A 17,340-nucleotide genomic window follows, 5' to 3' on the forward strand; every position below is an offset into this window, starting at 1 on the left:
TCTAAGGCTGACATGAAACCAGACACCCAGGAGTACTCATGGTCAAGGTCCAGAAACAACACTCGGCAAAGCCCAGCATCCTCTCACCTTCCCCAAACCCCATTTCCCTCCTCTGTGACTGTTCCTGGGAAGGTAAACACCCTTTCACCGTGTCAGAAATGGGATTTCATTCTGCTGCCACGGCAGTTCCTTCGTCTGGCCCTCCTTTCCCTTTCCCTCCCTCCCTCCCTTTCTTTCTTCCCCTCTGTTCTCCCCTCCCTCCTTTTGCTGCCACATCTGGATCCCAGCTCTCCATTTATTTATGTGGTCTGTGTTGTTTTTTTTTCTCTCAAAGACTTTTTAAAAGTCCTTTACCTTTTCTTGTTGGCAGTTTCTCTCCATCTGATGAGGTCTGCAATTACATCTCACCATAACTGGTCACTCTGCAATTACATACTCCGCCACAGAATCTCTTTCTCCTCTCCTAAGAGAGAAAAAAAAATGCAGCGCCACTGCTCATATGGCAGACCGAAATAGAATAGTTTCATGTCTGTTTGGATGGCGGCCCAGCTGAAACTATGCTCCCACTGCTTGACTGACAGTGGGATGTGGACTTTTTCTTCCCAAGAAAAACCATAAGGCTGGTCACGTTTAGACTTTGAGCAGTCCTACTCCGGCAGGCACCAGCGGTGGTTGTACCAGGAGAGAAACAGAGACAGAGAAGGAGAGAGAGAGAGAGAGAGAGAGAGAGAGAGAGAGAGGAGAGAGGAGAGAGAGAGAGAGAGAGAGAGAGAGAGAGAGAGAGGGGGGGGGGGGGAGGGAGGGAGGAAGAGGGAGAGAGAAGGAGGGAGGAGAGTGTTTATAGGATAGAGGACAATAACCCCAAGCCACAACAATGAATCCACCCGGGAACCCGTAACTTCTGAAGGACTGAGCAAGAAAACCGGTAAGTCTGTCAAATGTAAATCCCCTCTCTCGGGAATGGTGAAAGGATGTTAACAAGACTTTCAAGACTTCTGACTAATTTAAAAGCGAAACAAAAAGCATCACAGCGATGATGCTCGGCTATGCAATGGCTCAGCTGAACACTTGCCACACAGATAAACTTGTTGGGTGACAAAGGACATCCTAGTAGTTTTCTTGATAGTAGATATCCTGATATAGCTGTGCAGTCGTCCATCAGTTGCCTCTCACTTTCAGGACTATGAAACACATTTCAGTGGTCCTCTCCCTTGGCAATGCTGTTGCCACATGCGCCAGGTGCTTTCAGCGGGACCCTCCTTCATTTAAAGGGACATGTTTTTTTTTCCTTTATCACTTGGCAAGGGCCCTTATTATTTCAGAAGTGCGGCAAAAATGTAATCTGTGACAGTTACTATCCAAAGTAGTGATTGGATCGTAGATAATTTTGGTTAAAAAAACACTTGATTACTTCACAAATTACTCAAAAATATGTTGAAACTGAAAAGGTAAATTTAAATTCACACATATTTTTCTTATATGTTAGGATTTCTTTCAGTACCCCATAATCAAAACTGGAGAAACTTGGTTTGGTGTTTGGTAACTTCTGTTGCTTGTGGATGGTTCATCATTGTGGATGATGACCACTGTTGGTTAAGTTATGGCCAGTAAATATGAATTTGATTATTTGCACAGATTATGCAGGCAGAGTAAAAAACAAAACAAAACTAAATGCAATCCGATTACATTACTGATTTTTAGGTATTCTCGCAGATTACATAAGTGATTATATTTTTAAGGCTCTTATCTGTAATGAACCACATTAACAAAGTAGCCCACATTCATAGCCACATAAGGCCTCCACCACTAGCAGATACTGCTAGGGGCAGTGCATGGGTATTAATCCTCTCAATTTAATTTGCTGTTTATCTTCTGTCCTTTTCCAGGACAAAGCCTTGTACTGTTGACTGCTTTACTTGTTGTTTGACTCTTAAGGCACTTTACATTGATTGTTTTTAGTATTTATTTCTACAAGGCCATTCGCTCTTTTTTTGACGATTTTAGCAATTGCGCTTTCCTAGGCTGCTTGCAGTTGTGGTATTCACACTGACAGATTTTTCAGACTCATTGAAACATGTATTACGTAAATACTTAAATTATGGATTTTGGACTCAGATTCTCATTAGCAAAGATTTCATAGACCCCATCTACTTCCCAGTGGGTGGCATCAAAATAATATTGTTACTCCTCAAGCTAAACCATCCACTCATGCTGGGAAGATGATTTCATGATTCCTAAATATTGCTGGCGCTGAACACCACGGTGGCTGGAGTCGGCTGATCCGGTGGGTGTGGTGAACAAAATGGGTGTGTGCTGTGGAAAACAGAAGCAATTACAGTGATGCTCACAGTAGCAACAATGACACTGCTACCGCATCCTTTTGCTATGGGCTGCATGTGTGTAGCATGGTGTTGCACACATGGTGTTGTTGTGTGAGAAAGGACCAGAGATAGGTAGAAAGAGACAAAAGGATGAAAATCAGAGAGAGAGAGGTATTGGCACATTTCGGCACCTTAATAATATGTAATTAGATATGTGTGTGTGTGTGTGTGTGCTTATGTGTGCAAAGAGTATTACATGCATATGTACATATTAGTTTGTGTGTAAGAGAATGTAAAAAGTTTCTGTGTGTTAAAGCATATATGTATGTCCTTACAGTGTAGTGTGTGTGCATGTATGCAGTATGTGGGTGTACAGTATGTGTACACCATGCAAATAAAAGAGCAAATAAAATAAAATAAAATAAAGAGCAAATTAAATAGAAGAGAAAATAAAGACTTTCCTGTGCCTCATTGGGGGCTAAGAGAATACAGAGCCAGGAAGCAGTAACAAGAAAGAAAAAAAAACAACAGCCAGAAATCTGTGAAGAAGTTGTTGAAACATTTTCAGCTCCTTGCTTCTCTCACAATATTTGCTCGAGTGTAGAACTTAAACATTAGTCTGTATGAGCCATAGGTTCAAAACACTGCAATGGGTAAAAACTACATCAGACAGACTTTATTTATTTTGTCTTGTAAGCCCCCACTTTTAGCTTAATGTAGCTCTCGATAAGCTTTCATGAAGTATGGTACGTGTACCTAGCAGGAACTGTGCTTTTCAGAGGTGCCTGTTTTTTGTTACTTTTAATGGAGAGGACATCCTCCTTCATACTCCCGACAATACTTAGCATAGTATTTTTATGACTAGTGAATATGAGTAGGGATGACTGGGTGGAACGCAGAGGACAGGTTTGCTGTGTGTATTAGGTAATTGTGAAGACCCATAACGTCCCGCCCCAAAAGACTTGGTTTGCCCTCACTGTCCTAGGTGAACTTTGCAGCAGTTGAAGCAAACTGATACCTGGGTATCTGTTGCTAGTTATCTGTTGCCTTTCCATTTGAATTTTCTTGTCTTGAATGTTTTGATTTGTAGTTGTCATCCACAGTACTGAACCATAAAGGTCAACAGCCAAGTAGAAATTGCGCAAAAGTTTAAAACCTTTTGACAAGAGAGCATCGTACTCCAAACAAGCTTCCATCTGTCTCTGAAGCATTGACAGGAGCTATATGCTATGCAATGCCAGTGAAGAACACTTTTGCCCTCCTAGCAACAAAAAAAAAAAAGGTTGCCTGTTTGGCACATCTGTTTTTTCCTCTTCCAGCTGGGGTTGGGCATGGCCTGTTTAACGTGAACCACACATGTAGGTGTGGCCCTGACTGTGCTGTCACACCGTTTAATTAGGTGCCCTCAATGGGGTTGGGTAATTCAGGGTTTCTGATGTAAAGATCTCATCCATCTGCAGTCACCCTCCCACACCCATTGTTTCAAGCCATCAGCATAGTGCTTAGGTGAACAGACCCAGTCTAATGAACAGCGACTGCACTCATGTGTCACCGAGGGTGTGACCAAGCTTTGTGACCACAGTTAAAGTTGAGAACATGAAGCTTTGATTTGGCTTACAGTATGTCTGGATAATCACATGTATTGTCTGCCCCATTTTCTCTGGTCAGAGTTTGTCAGCTTTATCATTAACCTTAGCATAATATAGAATAGGATTTATAGATTGATTAATACCTAATTTAGCCTCCAAGGTTTGTTGTTCCCTCAAAACTATGACTCTGACTTACCTGATCCTACTATCTCAATTCAAGGGCAAAAATAAGTGTTATCAATTCGCTTATCATTTCCCTTGTATTTACAAATCTAAATTGCGGATGAATTAGTGGAAAAATGCTTATTCGTGGATAAATGAATCAATCAAATAAAAAAAAATTGACAATAAAATTGTGCAATAAATAAGGGTCACAAATGTGCAGGTTTTCGCCCCAACCAGTCACCATGATCAACCTGAAATCAGGTTGGTGTTTGGTTAGAATGAACCTTCATACAGTTTGGCTTGTAGGGACATATGATTATGATTGCCCATTAATGGCATACTGAGGGCAAAACTAGACAAAACAAACCCAAGCTGTTGAATTGATGGAAACAGTAGCCTTGAAGCATAATTCTGTTTTTATTTATTTATTTATTACAACTTGTCTTATTTTCGTAGTTTTTTACATCATGCACATTGGTTATAATGTCATTTTATACACCGGTTTCATTGTAGAGATCTTGGACACAGGACCACGACTGGAAAGCCTTGCAATGCCATCTTCTGGGACCATGAAAATCAAGCGTCAGATATGTTTAATATGTCCAATGTAACTCACTCATCTCAACCACATATTTGGAAGTGAAGACGAAAGTGCAACCTAACAAGTGCAATCTAAAAGTTATCTGAAATGTCCAATTTTAATCAGTGGTCCATCGCATTGCTCAGCAACTTCCTGCTTCAACTTGCAAGATGATCAGTCTATAGTAGGTAGAAGTAACCATCAACTAGCTACCTGGCTGGCACAACCGAGAAGTCCTAGATATAGATCATGTACACAGTCTAACTGAGGCACGAGGGTTTTTGTTATTGTTTTTGCAGAAAGGACTTTTTTAAAGGCTCTATATGGAATTTTCAGAAAATCCTTCTCATTAATGACACCGGTGGCCGTTAAGTGAACTTCACTCAGCATCCTGGCGCTCGCGCTCGCACACGTGCTTGCACTCCGTAGGTGTGAACAAGCATCCTGGACATCGGCCAAAACAGTGACGTGACACGGCATACACGAGACTGAACGTGATTTACCGGCATCATGTTGATAGATGAGGTAAGTAAAGGTACACTGTTATTATAGTTTGACTAATATTGTGTTTAAAAAAAATTGGATTCATAAAGCGTAATATTGTTATATGCTTAAAATATAGGCTAGTGACGTTGAACTAATCCATTCTCGTTGCATGACACAGCACAGTCGCCCATGGTTACCACTGTTGGCTCACAACAGGAAGGTCCTGGTTTTGAACCCCAGGCCATCCCAGGTCCTTTCTGTTTGGAATTTGCATATCCTCCCTATGTCTGCATGGTTTCTACCAGGTCCCCTGGTTTCCTCCCACCATCAAAGACATGTGTTAGGGTTAATACTCCTGTCGCGGCCCCTGACCAAGGCATGGCAAAAATAACTGGAGTTGGTCCCCAGGCGCTGCACTGTGGCTGCCCACTGCTCCTAGCTACATGACTAGGATGGGTTAAATGCAAAGGATGAATTACTCCACGGGGATTAACAAAGTATAGCATCCCTGCGACCTGACTTTGGATAAGCGGCTTGGATAATGGAAGGATAGATGGAACGTCTTATCTTCTTGATAGATTGACTGCATTTATATGATAAGTCGGCATTAGCTAGCGGGCCATCTTTAGCAATTGCTGTTTGTCTAGCTTTCACCGAGAAGCCCAGCAATGTCAGCATAGCTAAATTTGCTGGATGATAGCGCTAACGGTTGGTGAACTAGACAGAATATTATAAATAAGATGTGTAGCCACACTTCATTATTGACATGATAATTCCCATCACAACTTTTATTTTGCTGAATTGATGCACTAATGTTTCAGCCAGAGTAACAGGTTGGCCTTAGTCTATGTATTCATCATTTCACGTATCATTGTAGTTTACCTTGCTGTATCATTGCAGTTTACCATTGTTTATTTTCCTGTTACTGTCAAACAGCATGTACTTCAACTATGGAATGTATCATAATATAACTAGGCATTTTATACCTTTTCATTGTTTTCATTTCAGGATTCCAGTTCTGAAGAAATGGAGGTTTACTAGAAGAAAGCAGTGACAGTGATCTTAGAGCGTGATCCTCCCGCACGCTACGTCCCCCTGGTGAAATCCTCACTGTCAGGTGAAAAGAAGCAGCTGGTGACTCTACATGTATCGGAGGAGGCATGTGGTAGTCTGCAGCCCTCCCCAGATCAGCAGAAAGGGTGGAACAGCGACTAGGACAGCTTGGAAAATAGGGTAATTGGGCAAATAGAATTGGGGAGAAAAAGGGGGGGGGGGACTGTGTTCAGTGTTTCTGTGTGTCAGTTCATTACCTCAAAGAAAAACTATTTTATTTGTTACACAAGGTCTTTTAATTTACAAAAGTACAAACTACAAAAGTACAAACTAATTTTTTCAATTTCATTTTTTTAAAAGTTTTTCAGTGTCTATATATATATATTCTTTCATTTTTTTACAAGTATTTCAATAAGTATTTATAATAAACAAACAATGGTACTGTAAACTATATTCTCAGGATTCCTCTCTCTTCTTGTGCCCATTGTCTCTCATTGGTCATGTAGCTGAAGCCATATCCTTTATGAGGAGAGAAATAATAGCAAGAATTTGAACCTACACCAGTGTTTCCCCAAACCAGTTCTACAAGGCACACCTTTCAGGAAGTATTTGTTCTAGCTCTACTCCTGCACACCCTGATCCAATTGTAACCTGCCAAAAGACTCACTGGCCAATCGGCCAGAGGGTCGGCCCCCTTTAGTTGAGCGGTTAGCGATGTCGACTTGTGGTTCAGTACACCCCTGATCGAATCCTGCACTGAGCAAGAAAATAGCTTTGTTACACTAATGGATTGATGCTGATTGGTTGAGCAGTAGAAATAGAACTACCTGGACACAAAGCACAGGTGTACAAGAGTAGAGCCGGAACAAATACTTCCTGGTAGTTGTGCCTTATAGGACTGGGTTGAAAAATGCTGACAACTGACAAGTCGACCAGTAGGTAAATTCATTACATGGCTATACATCAGCAGAAATCTATAAAGTATAAGCATGGGTGTCATTTTGGCAGGAAAAAAAAATCAGGCTGATGATATTCAATGAAATGAAATGACGTTCAACCTGCCTCAGGAACTGCTGATTCAGTTCTACACTACAATAATCCAGTCTGTCCTCTGCACATCCATCACTGTCTGGTTTGGCTTGGCCACCACACAGGACAGGGACAGACTACAAGGGACAGTTATGTCTGCATAGAAAATCATTGGTGCCAACCTGCTCTCCATTCAGGACTTATACACCTCCAGACTCAGGAAACGGGCAGGCAACATCACTGCAAACTTATCACACCCTGTTCACACCCTGGTCACACCCTGGTCACAACCTGTTCCAACACATCTCCTGTGGTAGGCGCTACAGAGCACTGTACCCTAAAACAACCAGATATAAAAACAGTTTCTTTCAACGAGCTGTCATTCAAATGAACACTTAACATTGTCAAATAAATACAACCATTTTGTATATACTGTCTGTACATTGTATGTATACTGGTACACTCTGTCATGTCCATCTACGTCGGGCATGTACATAAGTAACCTGCTAACATTTATTTCAGCATCTCTGATATATTCTCTGCACCATTGCACATTATTGCCTCTTATTTAGCCTGTATATAGTCAATCTTTGTGTATATATATCTGAAGATTGCTGTGTTATAGTGTTGTTATTCTATGTTAAGTACACTGAGAGAGCCACGAAACTGGAGTCAAATTTCATGTAGTGCAAACCTGCATAGCCAATAAACTTGATTCTGATTCTGATTTACAGTGGCATATAATCCACAGATTAAGCGATTGAGCACAAGAGGTAACAAACATGTCTACAGCATTGGAGATAGGTCCATCATGCCATAACAGGGCATGATTTGTAGGCCTGAATACTCTGTTTTTGCATGAATCATAATCAAACACGGTGGCTCCTTGTGAATGATCAGATAGGACTTTAGGCAAGTTGTTGACATACCTGTTCTCTGCGGATTTGTGCCTGGGCCAGTTTAATCGTTGGTGGGAGCACAACTCCAGGAAGACGACCAGGAGCCTGTGGGTCATCCAGCCTGAGAGTTCTCCGTGTTGGGATTCCCCCTGTAGAGTTCAAACGTTTCCCCAAGACATTGTGCTGCAGCAGAGGGATATAGCTGTAGTCCTTGGCAACCTTCACTGTTTGGCCACAGTAATGTTTGGACTTCTTGTTGCAGATCCTCTTTTGTCTGAAAGACAACAAGTTTAAAATTAGTTGACAGTCACAACATACTGTGTGTGGTTTTCCATTCATGTAGTGAGAGATTCCACCAAGGCACCCCCACCTCAGTGGTGGCGTCATTCTCTAGTGAACTTGTTGACTTCTCCTCAGAAATTCCTCAGGCAACCAAATAATAAAATATAATGTTTTCAAAAGTATGACTTATGAAACTTTGCCTTTCTGGTTGACATGCAATAGCCAGTGGTTGTGATGATTGTAGACCAGTGCAGCAAGGAGGGTCCTTGCTTCATACACTGGAGGAGTGAAGACAAATCACTAGCCAGCATACATTAGAAAATAGTTCTGAAAGGGCTCAAGGTCTGAGATTGACGAAAAAAATTTCAAGAGTAATAAAACAATATAACATCATTGGACAATGCCTGTTATACAACCCTGTCATGTAGGGGCTTCATATCAATAATATTCCTATAAAGTTAGTGTTCCCACATTCACCTCTTTTAAATACTAAAAACGGAGACATACTTTAGTAGACAAGTCTTACCAAAAGGTCAGAAACTTCTCAACATCCGTCAGCCAGCGTCTGTTGAGCACAATTTGTGAGAGGTTAACTCCTTGCATTCTGTACTTCAGGACTGTTCCACTCCCAGAGTGTGAGGGACAGGTTATTCCACTTCCAGAGCTTATGCCCATTCGTGCAAAATATGACAGGGAAGAAAACATACAGTACCTTCAAGGCTTGTGTTCAGCTGCCTCATTAGATTCAGTTGTAAAGCTGTGTCTAGTGGTGGTCGCATATCCAAAATCTCCAAAATGAAGCTGGTGATTAAAGAAGTATCATAATCAATATGCATGATGGCAACTGCAAAATTAAGAACCAGATTGTACAAAAAAAATTGAATTTGAATTTAAGAGAAAATACACATGAATTTCTCAAGGAAAATCCCTTGTGAACAGTCCCACATGTGCGATTGGCATGATAAAATCACATAGGCAATGTGTGGAAAACATGCTTTGCACCTGGGAAATATGTGTCTTTGGAACATTTTCATATGATAAAATAACTTCATGTGATGTAACATGCAAAAATTTCATGTTAACATGCACAAAACATGTTCTCTGCATGTGATAAGATAATTATGCGTGATATAACATGTGCTACACACATTAACCGCATGTAAACCCATGGAAATGTCATGTGTCTTTTCTGAGTGGCTGATTTCCATTCTCTCAGCAACTATACTGAGGTGTCCTTGAGCAAGACCCTTCATTCCTAATTTGCACCAGTGAAGCTGCATGGACTGCCAAAGACTGTTGATGTACTCAGAAATTGCTCCAACATAGCTTTATTGTTTCACACATTAACTGCATGTAAACACATGGAAATGTCATGTGTTTTTTCTGAAAAGTGGCTGACCTCCAGTCTCTCAGCAACTATACCAAGGTGTCCTTGAGCAAGACACTTCACTCCTAATTTGTACCAGTGGAGCTGCTGATGTACTCAGAAATTGCTCTAACATAGCTTTATTCTTTTAGAAATAGCTACAAACAAAGCTGCACAATACAGTGTGTGCCAAAAATGAAAAATATGGCAGTGCTAAGCAAGTTAGTACCAAATAAATTAATCAGCATTGAGAGTGCTGGATCCCCTGAAGTGAGAGAAAGTTCACACACACAAACAAATCTGAAAACAAACTAGTTGCTCAGCAATGCAGAGCTATTGACAGCAGAGATGCAAGCCAGACCATGGTATGACAAATTTAGAAAATTCCAGACTGCTGTAACAACAGGCAACATCAGTGGCTCTGGCGGCTAGCGCAGGGTTGGTGACTTTTGACCCTGGTGGAAGACAGACAACATCATCCTCAGATCATCCTCAGCATGGAGCCAGCCGTTTGTCCCCCGACCTCCACAAAGATTGAGCTGGTATTGTTCTGCTTACTAAGCAGCTAGCACGAAAGCTTTATGCAACTATTTGCGATCTAGTTTTGGATGCTGAAAATGACTGACATTTTCGTAAACCTTCATTCATCCTGGGATAAATCATGGAGCACACATAAACTTCTGCAGCTGGTTCCTGCTTCTGAGTCATCCTCAAACACACATTCACAAATGGTGAGCAATGTCACTGCAGCAGTTTTAGATTAATTGCCTTTCTTAAGAGCACCTCCAGTTTTTGTCATTGTTGATATAGTGAGAACAGTTACTCATTCCCTCTCCTCGCCTTAAACCCACCCAATTGTTTTGGTAACAAGATTATGATACATTTTATTAACAAACAAATCTGAACGTACCATGGAAACTGACATTCAAAGGCACACTCAGAGGACAAAAGTTGGTGCCCAGGTAGCAGTCTGTTCTAAACATTGGGGTTTAGCTTCTTTAATGTACTTATGGGATTGGTATTGAAAGAACATTAAGAAGTTACTGTGGAAATACACAAGTCCCACTCTAATCTTTTTCAAAGCACAAAACATGGATGCTGTGCAAATGATATTTATTCATCTACAAGGCTGCTTTATTACGAGGATGGTGAGAGCCGACACATCACTGAATGCTTGTGTTCATGAATTAGAGCCTCTCCTCAGAGTGACTCAATTAAGAGAGTGCAGGTATAAATTTTTGTGTAGGTGGACCCAATATGGCAGCTACCCTGGGGCCCGAGGCTGGGCGATCAATCGATATCAAACTGGTTTCTCTTGATCCTTTTTCTCTCCTTCTTTGCTCTCCATCTCTCCCTCTGTCTTTATCTCCCCATTTCCATCTCATAATTAGAGAGAGGTCCTGACGGCGTGGGCCGTCGGTCTGTTTGTCTCTTCCCCCTTTTTCTGTGATTGCCTCCTACTACTTTGTGGCTCATGCAATGATTCACAGAGGAGATGGGGAGAGGAAATGTGGTCTCTGGTGCTTCGTTCGCAATGTTACACACAGGAGACGGGAAGGTCTAATCTTGTCGCTCCTTGTGTGAAAGTGTTGATTCAACATATCATTCCTTGAGGGAATTTTGAATGGTGAAGACTTTTTTACTCTTGTGGGGTCATTTTCTGGGCCATCCCTGCACCTCTGCTATTACAGTAAACCGGATGCACAGTTATGATCCGTTTAGCTAGTGCTAAGGTGTTGTAGAAGAGTATGAACGGGATGAAGTTTGCTGCTTGAATTTTAAAACTACAGTATGGGCGTCCGGGTGGCGTGGCGGTCTATTCCATTGCCTACCAACACGCCGATTTCTGGTTCGAATCCCCGTGTTACCTCTGGCTGGGTCGGGCGTCCCTACAGACACAATTGGCTGTGTCTGCAGGTGGGAAGCCGGATGTGGGTATGTGTCCTGGTCGCTGCACTAGCGCCTCCTCTGGTCGGTCGGTCGGTCGGGGCGCCTGTTTGGGGGGAGGGGAGACTGGGGGGAATAGCGTGATCCTCCCACGCGCTACGCCCCCCTGGTGAAACTCCTCGCTGTCATGTGAAAAGAAGCGGCTGGCGACCCCACATGTATCGGAGGAGGCATGTGGCAGTCCCCGGATCGGCAGAGGAGGTGGAACAGCAACTGGGCCGGCTCGGAAGAGTGGGGTAATTGGCTGGATACAATTGGGGAGAAAAAGGGAGGGAAAAAAACAAAACAAACTACAATACGACAGTAATATCAACTACAAAGCTGATCTTTTGTTTACTTAGGTCTTACAGATGCCAGTGAATAAGTGAGTTTTTATCTTCTTGACATCAGTGGTGTTTGTAGAATGGCTGGTGTCTCTCTGTAGCGCCAAGCTCTCCAGTTAACCTTGAAAATAATTCTGTATGGATCAAATGAGACAAGGCCGACTGTGCTCCAGACCTAACTACACAGAAAAACCCCCCCAAAACAAAACAAAAACCCTCACACGTGTTGACTTTGTACACCAGAAATGGTGAAAAAATAGCACAGGAATTGCTTTTGAAGTGCAGTGAGTGTGCTCGGCGGTTCCATGCTGAGGTTTTCTTACATACCTTGCGATTTTTGCAGCTGATATTTGCTTAATTCATTGACCCCATGTGTGTCCCTTTTAACCACACTGCCTTTGGTTTTGCGGCGGTATAACACACCTCGAAGGAAAACACCCCTAAAATTTCCCACTGCACTGGGGAAAATATTTATCTTACAAGTCAGCTAGATTTGCATGCAACGTTTATTAAAACGATATTCCTCCCAAAACAGAAAGAAATGCACCACTGTTATGAGATAAGTTCAGTTTGCTCCAATCGCAGCAACTAGTTCAAAAGATTGTCTTGAGTCTAGTTAAATGCACGCAACTGCCTTGTCCACCGTGTTGACGCTCTGCAGGGGGATTCTGGAAACAACTTTAACTTCACTGCAAACGGTAAATGTTATCTTATGGCAGAGGCAGGATTTCCACAGAATGTGTGACAAAATAAGAGGCGCTTGTATTTTTGAGCTTGGCTATAAGCATTTGGCGTACCCTCTAGCCTTACTCCATAACTGTTCTTCTCTCTGTTTCTCATTGTGTCTCTTTTCTCTCTCTCTCTCTCTCTCTCTCTCTCTCTCTCTCTCTCTCTCTCTCTCTCCTCTCTCTCTCTCTCTCTCTCTCTCTCTCTCTCTCTCTCTCTCTCTCTCTCTCACACACACACACACACACACTCAACCCCACCAATCCTTTCCCCCTCCTCTCTCACCCGTTAATGTCAAACAGCTGTAGAGTCTACTTGCAAAGAATCGCAGCGGTTCCCCCATCCTCCCCTCCTGCTCTGCCCCCCCCCTCGTGCTTTTTGTGTGTGGCCTCTAATGTCAGGCAAACCCCACCTAAGAGCCTGAGCATGGTATCCAAACCCAGTATCCAGTCCATGTTTATTTATGGCCTGGGCATTGGATATGAGTTCAGTAATTTACATCGCAGGTGCCCGTGGGCGGAGATGATTAGACAGACAGCGGGCAATAAATTCTTACTATGGATTACACCTGACTCCTGTGTTTTGTTGCCTGACCTCGCTGACATGTAAGGCAGTAACTGGGCCAATGCCATTTCCAAGGCACTCCATCTAACTGAAGGAGCTGAGTGACATAAATTCCAGTGAGGTCATTCTCTGGGTGATTGACAGGAGAAGATCGGGCCGCGTTGCTCGGGGTGGTGAGCGCGCCTGCTGTTGTTGGGAATTCGCTTCAAAGAATTGTTTTGGCTGCGTGCCTGCTGTCCAGCTTGGTAGTTGACGATACCGATTTTAAGAATTCTTCTCTGACTTTGAACGTTTTGGGTTTGTTTTTTTTTGCCCCAATACCTTGGAGGATGCAAGGGCCGCACCTCACTTTGTATTAAGGTTTATCTTGACATAGTCTTATAATAACGTGTTTCTGTTACATCCTCGACGTGTTCTAGTGTGGAGCTTATATTTTGCACATACGGAAAGTGACGGAGTTTAAAAGTCAAAGGCCTGTTACAAATATCTACTGCAAAATAAATAAGATATAACAAGGAAAACATAATGATATGCGACTGAAAACAAAATAAGTAAAACTTAGTAGAGTTCTTCTATCTGTTTTTGGTCACATTGACACCTTTTTTTTATCTCAAATACATTTTTCATGTGGCCCTAACCCTTTCTAAAGGAATCAGAAATGCACATTGATGCAAAAGAAAAAGGGAATCAATTCTCACTGAAGCTAGGCTGAAACGTCTTCCTCCAAGGCTTGTTGCCATTGCTTGCTGTGAGTTAGGAGAGGTTCCCTTTCAATGCTCGGTTTTTCACTGCTGGGCTGGGCATATAATTGTAACTTCCTCCCGTCTCTCTGTCCTTTAGGGTTGCTGCTGTTCCTTGATGTCATCTCCCAGCCGCTCCCAAATGATGCTCTGTGATCTGATCCATAATTTAGGCTGTCTAAACTGGTGTTTAGCAGCATTTTCAACTTCTGTTTTGGAGCTGATTGATGTGAACTCAGATTGGTTTACCACCCCTAATGCTGCTCCTCAGCCAGTCATGTTCTGGTTACCATGCCGGTTTAGTATTGTTTGTGAAAGTGCATGGATTGTGAAAGTCTTTATTTGCATAGTACTTCTCGAAAAGGGATAGGCTCCAGTATCCCCATGACCCTGAGTACGGATAAGCAGTTTGGATAATGGATGGATGGATGGATGTTAAAAAGTGCTGAACAATGGAGTAGCCTCACAGATAATTACAATAATAGTAATAATAATAATAGTAATAATAATAATAATAATAATATATTTTATTTGTGGGCGCCTTTCAGAGCACTCAAGGGCACTTTACAGAACACAGTAAAAAAACATAACAAAAAAAACCCCCCAAAAAAAACAAGCAGCACTGTATCAGACAGCATAAAATCAAAACAAGCAGGGTAGACAATAAAAAAGTGAATACAACAGATAAGTATAAAATCATCATCTGCACAAAACTCCATGAAGTGTGTACCAGACTGAATATGCCAGTGTGAAAATGAGATGGGATTTGAAGGTTGAAAGAGAGTCAAAGCTGCGAATTTCTTGTGGGAGAAACTTCCATAGGTGGAACGACTGAAGGCTCTAGTCCCCATGGTAGTCAAGTGGGCCAATGGTGTAGTGAGTTGGAGAGCAGCAGAGGATCTGAGAGTGCAGGAGGGCATGTGGATATGAAGGAGTTCAGAACGATGTGAAGGAGCTAGGCTATTAAGGGCCTTAAAGGTGAGGAGCAGGATCTTGAAGTCAATCCGGTATTTAACAGGGAGCCAATGGAGTTGCTGAAGAACAGGAGTGATATGAGCTATGGAAGGAGTTCTGGTAATGATACGGGCAGCTGAATTCTGGACCAGTTGACGTTTATGAAGACACTTGAGGGGAAGACCAAAGAGGAATTACGGTAGTCAATACGGGATCTAACCAGGGTGTGAGTGAGTATGGCTGTGCTTTTAGGTGTAAGTGATGGGCGAAAGTGATTAATATTGCGAAGGTGGAAGTATGCAGACCGAGTAACATTGTTGATGTGAGCTTCAAAAGATAATGTGCTGTCCAGGATGACACCCAGACCCAGATTCTTAACTGGAGGCAACGGATGAACAATAGAATTGTTAATAGCCAGAGAAAAACTATCAGGTTTGGCCAAAGTAGATTTAGTGCCTACAAGGAGGACTTTAGTATTATCACTATTAAGTTGGAGGAAGTGGTATGAAAACCAGGATTTAATTTCTAGTAAGTGGGGGGGGGGTGGACTGGGGGACTGGGGTGAATAGCATGATCCTCCCCCTGGTGAAACTCCTCACTGTCAGGTGAAAAGAAGCGGCTGGTGACTCCACATGTATCGGAGGAGACACGTGGCAGTCTGCAGCCCTCCCCGGATCGAAAGAGGGGGTGAAGCAGCGACCAGGACGGCTCACAGCTCGGAAGAGTGGGGTAATTGGCTGGATACAATTGGGGAGAAAAAGGGGGGGGGGAAGTCTTGTTGCAGATTTGTGAACAGACTAGAACAGATCCACCTCTCTACAGTTAAGGCGGATGAACAGGGTGTAACACGTCATGTATGCTTACTTTACCATAACCATACGGTTACATGCACCGCCATGGCTTGGTCAATACAAAACCTGTGGATGTTGTTCCACCTTTACTCTCACTCGATTTCACTCATGTCTTGCTAATATGATGCTGGTGCTTTATGTAACAAAGAGCAATGCAAGCAGCCCCACTGTTTGTTAAGTGATGTATGGAGTGCTAAGGAGCGGTGACAGTGTACTTTATTACCGCCATGTGTCAAGTTGCGCTGACTGATTATAGTACAGCATACTTTTTACCTGGCCAGGCTGTAAGCCAGACTCCAATTATGTCAGCATGACTCCCCATTAGCCATGTGGTGTGTGTGTGTGTGTGTGTGTGTGTGTGTGTGTGTGTGTGTGTGTGTGTGTGTGTGTGTGTGTGTGTGTGTGGTTGCTCTCCACAGGCTTAGCTCATTCATTATTAGGTAGTCCCTGATGTTTTGCGCACCACCATATTATGGCGGTGTCAGGTGCACATACAGTCAACTTCAGTAGACCGAAAGACTCTGCCAGGATCCAGTTGCATCCTCTCTGGCCTCTTAAAGCTCTCCCAACTGCCACTCGGGCCGGACAGAGTGTGGACACTGGCTCTATTCTGGCTTCTCTGTCTCCTGTTATTAGTTCTGGTAGCTGTCGATGGAAGAGGAATCTTAAAATGCATTTGGATATTTCTCCTGGCGTGTTGTTGGTTTCAGCTTTGAGGAGGTATGGTGTTTCTATAATCTTTTTTAATTTTCTTATAACATTCATGGAAAAGAAGAACTCCTTTTTTATGGATGTCTGTGAAGTACCAAGATGGCAGCATGTTCACTTTTACAGACTTGTGGTGAAGCAGTTCTGTTATTTATGAGGCTGAGTTGTTTTTTTTTTGTTGTTTTTTTTTTGTTTTTTGAAAAAAGGCTATCTTGTTCCCTGGGTATGTGAAGAGTAGGGTTGATGATGAAGCTGGGGAATTACTGTTGCTTTTCCATGTAACTTATATCAACCTTAATGATCCATCCATGTTTGTTAGTGTGACACTGAACAGGGTAACTGACCCCAGAGCGTGTGTGTGTGTGTGTGTGTGTGTGTGTGTGTGTGTGTGTGTGTGTACATGTATGTGTAACCTGACCACGTTTGGTTCTTAAGGATGCTGGAGACCTCAGGGGGGAAAGGCAGAGCATTAAACCTCTACTATATTGCAATGCCTAAGGAAAGAATGCAAAGAGACCCAAATAGATTGTGAGCTCTTTCAGCCTTACAAGGAAGTCCTCTTATTCACTCCAATCATTCTCCAACCAGAGCTCTGAGTCGTCAGCTCCCAAACTGGTGCATATGATGGCTCAAGGGGGCTATTATGCCGTGTTGAAGAAAACCAAAACTGGCTAAACTTCCAGTTTACTTTATTACAGGGATCTTTTACAGAAGGAAAGTCTAAGAATATTTGTGTGTGTCTGTGTTTGCGGGTGTC

The 17,340-nt window shown here is 42.6% G+C and overlaps 1 protein-coding gene across 3 annotated transcripts in view; it reads left to right on the forward strand.

Moving 5' to 3' along the window:
- Positions 1-812: 812 nt before the first annotated feature.
- LOC130114125 (protein inscuteable homolog) overlaps positions 813-17,340 on the forward strand; it is a 92,050-nt gene continuing 75,522 nt past the window's right edge. For 2 of the 3 annotated variants that reach the window (XM_056281897.1, XM_056281895.1), the window contains exon 1: positions 813-925. The gene's annotated coding sequence lies outside the window, so the exon portion shown is untranslated. The remainder of the gene's footprint in view (positions 926-17,340) is intronic. The other variant, XM_056281898.1, reaches the window with a different exon arrangement.

The sequence above is a fragment of the Lampris incognitus genome, chromosome 6, assembly GCF_029633865.1.
Source record: "Lampris incognitus isolate fLamInc1 chromosome 6, fLamInc1.hap2, whole genome shotgun sequence".
In the NCBI taxonomy this organism is placed as follows: domain Eukaryota; kingdom Metazoa; phylum Chordata; class Actinopteri; order Lampriformes; family Lampridae; genus Lampris; species Lampris incognitus.